The sequence below is a fragment of the Bison bison genome, unplaced genomic scaffold (assembly GCF_000754665.1).
Source record: "Bison bison bison isolate TAMUID 2011002044 unplaced genomic scaffold, Bison_UMD1.0 scf7180017847415, whole genome shotgun sequence".
NCBI lineage: Eukaryota > Metazoa > Chordata > Mammalia > Artiodactyla > Bovidae > Bison > Bison bison.
The window spans coordinates 22,994-27,652 of record NW_011477988.1 but is presented as its reverse complement, the minus strand read 5'-3'; positions in this window follow the sequence as shown (position 1 = coordinate 27,652).

Here is a 4,659-nt window from a genome sequence, read left to right as displayed (position 1 = left end):
GTGGGTTGCTTTGCCTTCCTCCAGAGGATCTTTCTGAACCAGGGATATCAATTGCATCTCCTGCATTAGCAGGCAAGTGTTGCAAAATCCATGACCATTTTTATCTGATATTTGCTTTTTAACTCACATATTTTCATAAATACAATGAGTGTGTAGAAATACCAAAAATACTGTTACTAAGACCATGAGCTAGTGATGTAACCAAGGTAGTCCTGTTCAACTTTTCACTCAAAGAGATGTAAGGAGCAGGGTGACTGAATGGTTTACCCTTGTGCATCTGAACAAACAAACTAAAAGTATGATGAACTGTTTGAGCAGAATAGCATCTTTGGATAGTTGCTTCTCACCTTTGGACCTGTTTCCTCTCATTGATTTTCCTTAAGGTTCCTTTAAGCTTTAACTTTGTCAAGGAGAGACAGAAGTCATAGATATTGTGGTACTGACTGAGGTGGATTCTGCTAAGCTAAATTATTTTTAAAAATACATATAAAAGGAAAAATCAATATTTCATCTACATAAATTCACTTCTTTCACTGCCTCCCCTGTTTATCATTTTAGCTCTATTGTTCAAGTTTAATTACAGGCTCAATGATCATGTCTAGTGCTTCTATTGCCTTCTTCAGAGCCTAGAGTCAGACCTAATGCCAAAATGTGAGAATAAAATAGGAAACATTTGATTATTTGTGTACCTTCAACCTGTTAATCAAACAGTATAGTTTTTAGAGACACAGTATATCCAGTTGACCATAATGAACATTATATGCACTTAGGTATGTAAGATTAATATCAGTAAGACACACATTTAATAAGTGGCCATACTCTAACCATTATGTTTGACACCATACTCAGAGTAGTATAGAAACTTCTTTCTTTCATATGGTAGTCAGATAGAAAATGGAAATCTTTGATATGTGAATCATCATTCCTTCTTTGTGCTTTGTACTTTTAGTGCAAGACAATGATTTTATCTAAGCTATAGCCACTGTGTCTTATGTGTTTTTCTGAAGTATGCAAATAAGTAGATTTGAAGGTGCTCATTGACTTGGCAAACATCACATCCTAGACAGGGTGATTCTTCTTCTTTTTTTTTTTTTTTTACAAACTCCGTTCAGTTCAATTCAGTTCACTTGCTCAGTCATGTCTGACTCTTTGCGACCCCATGAACCTCAGAACGCCAGGCCTCCCTGTCCATCACCAACTCCCGGAGTTCACCCAGACTCACGTCCATCAAATCGGTGATGCCGTCCAGCCATCTCATCTTCTGTCGTCCACTTCTCCTCCTGCACTCAAACTCTCCCAGCATCAGGGCCTTTTCAAATAAGTCAGCTCTTCATATCAGGTGGCCAAATTATTGGAGTTTCAGCTGCAATATCAGCCCTTCCAATGCACACCCAGGACTGATCTTCTTTAGGATGGACTGGTTGGATCTCCTTGCAGTCCAAGGACTCTCAAGAGTCTTCTCCAACACCACAGTTCAAAAGCATCAATTCTTCGGCACTCAGCTTTCTTTATAGTCCAACTCTACATCCATACATGACCACTGGAAAAACTATGCTTGTTTAAATATATGGCCATTTTCAGACTGCTGTCACTGGATAGTTCGTCATATATTCCTCTCCATAATTCTGAACAAGTGTAATGAAAGCATCAATATTTTGTATGTGTTGGAACTCTCTGATTGTCCAAGCCATGAATGAGGCATTTTATCCTTACAGTTTTGTTATCTATCTCCCTTTAAAAATAATTGCATCCCTAGAAACAAATATTCAAATTCATCTATATTATGTAGTAGCTCAAAGAATAAAGTCATTTAATCTGATCAGGGTAGCCAAACAATTAAAATATCTTGAAAACATACCCCTTTCTCTAAGAACAATTTCTTTGGCCTGGATTGCTGCCTTAATTTCAAGTAAACATGATTAGAGTGATTTTTATATTTTTTCCACTTATATAAAAATACGTTGTTGTTGTTTTTTCCAGTGCAATTTCACTCTTCAACCCTCACCTCAGTTATTATTTTGGCATTTGAATTTTATCATTTATATACACATTTATATCATAAATGAACTAACTTGATAGATGTGATATATAGGTAGAGTAACACATCAGGATTATGTAACCTACCAGTTGCACTTGTACTTTAGAAGTAACATCACTATGAAATCCTGAATGCTCAGTTATTATCCAGTGACTTTATTTTCTGCTCTGGACTTCAAACTGCTCAATATATAAATGTATCCCTTAATAGGAGGTATAAAGGAGAAAACTCACTTGATTGTTTCAGAGTCCTCAGAGACTGGCAGTAAAAAGTAACTGGGATTGTTAAAAGAGACTTTTGCCATTACAGAAATTGAGACACCATTTTTCAGTTCTCAAATAGACAATTCTTTAAAGGCTACAATAGATTTTCAAGGGGGTTTTGAAGTTGTCACTAGTTGTGAATTGTGGGATTTTTGTATATATTTTTTTCTTTTGTTGTAGTTTAATTTCTAAAAAAAGCATTAAGAAATGTTATATTTAGGCAAATATATATATGTTCTAGGTGACTTTAACTGTAAATTTTATAAGGTTTAAAATGGCACATTTAAACTCAAATCTGTTGAAAGTTTTTGAGAAATGATATGAGGAAATTTTCCATCATTCCAATGAAATAATTACTCCACTAACAATTTGCTATGCTTTTTTTTTTTTATAACCTAGCACATTTTTAGATGGATCAGGTTCTTTTTCAGGTCTGCTCATTTTCTTCCTTGTCTTGGCTGTTAACTTTTGAGGAGATCCTACACACTTTATTTTTACTCTTTATGTTTGATGGTATATTTTAGTGTCAGAAAGAGCATGTCCTTTCTCATTGCTTTATTCATTCAAAGGGTTCTTGTATGTTTTTATATATTTTTATTCTAAATTAAATTGATTTATTTTCTAAAATTAAAACAAGTTCTAGTCATTTTGATATCACAATATTAAACTTATAAAATGTAGAAAAAATTAAGAGAATTACAAAATTGAGTATTCTAGGAAATTCATACATCCCTTTAAATATTTACTATCATGACACAGCAAAATTTTGTCATATTTGTTATTTCAACACATTTTTGGTAACATATTTTTGTTAAATCTAATTTTGCACTTGAGTGCTACACTTAATATTGGGTTTTCCCCTAACATGATTGATCTTACTGCTACTGTTTTTGTTTTACATATATAGCTGGTAAATGGTATCATTGCTGACATCTCATTTCTAATAGTTTTTCTACTACTTTTTCTTCTTTGTATTAGGTTAATGATAAAATGATCTCCACACAGTAATATTTTTTCTATTACTTATCTTGTTAACTAAAATTTTCTAGCAATACTGAGTAACAGTGACAATAACTGCTATAGGCAAAACTTGTTAGCTTCCCAACCATGACTTTCTTTTTTCTTGATAATGACACCTCATTTTCTTGGGATTAGATGCCTATGTACCTCCATGAAGCCTCAAACTCTATAAAAAGCTGCATCTCACTAACCAAGGTCAATCCCAACTCAACTATTCTCCTCACTAGTGTCTAGTTTAGCCATGATCGTAGAACATGTAGCAGAGACTGCTATTACCTGCTGTGTGGCCTTCTCCTGTTCTTCATTTGTAATGGATACCTGAATTCATTTACAGACATTGTACAGCCTCCCTTGTAATTAGAATTGGTAAATAGCATGAAATAAAGCAATATTATCATGTGGCTACTTGGTTGAAATTCCCTATAAGGGCTGACTCACCAAAAAGTTATGCTCTTTGCCTCTTGCTAACCCTATATAATCCAAGTCTATGCCCTGACCAGTAATGCTGAAGAAGCTGGAGTTGAACGGTTCTATGAAGATTTACAAGACCTTCTAGAATTAACACCCCACAAAGATATCCATTTCAATATAGGGGACTGGAATGCAAAAGTAGGAAGTCAAGAAACACCTGGAGTAACAAGCAAATTTGCCCTTGGAGTACAGAGTGAAGCAGGGCAAAGGCTATTAGAGTTTTGCCAAGAGAACACAGTAGTCATAGCAAACACCCTCTTCCAACAACACAAGAGAAGAATCTACACATGGACATTGCCAGATGGCCAACACCAAAATCAGACTGATTATATTTTTTTCAGCCAAAGATGGAGAAGCTCTATAGAGTCAGCAAAAACAAGACCAGAAGCTTTAGATCTGTGGCTCAGATCATGAACTCCTTATTGCCAAATTCAGACTTAAATTGAAGAAAGTGGGGGAAACCACTAGACCATTCAGGTATGACCTAAATCAAATCCCTTATGATTATACAGTAAAATTGAGAAATAGATTTAAGGGACTAGATATAATAGACAGAGTGCCAGATGAACTATGGATGGAGGTTCGTGACATTGAACAGGAGACAGAGATCAAGACCATCCCCAAGAAAAAGAAATGCAAAAAGGCAAAATGGCTGTATGAGGAGGCCTTACAAATAGCTGTGAAAAGAAGAGAAGCGAAAAGCAAAGGAGAAAAGAAAAGATATAAGCATCTGAATGCAGAGTTCCAAAGAACAGCAAAGAGAGATAAGAAAGCCTTCCTTAGCAATCAATGCAAATAAATACAGGAAAACAATAGAATGGGAAAGACTAGAGACTGTCTTCAAGAAAATTAGAGATACCAAGGGAT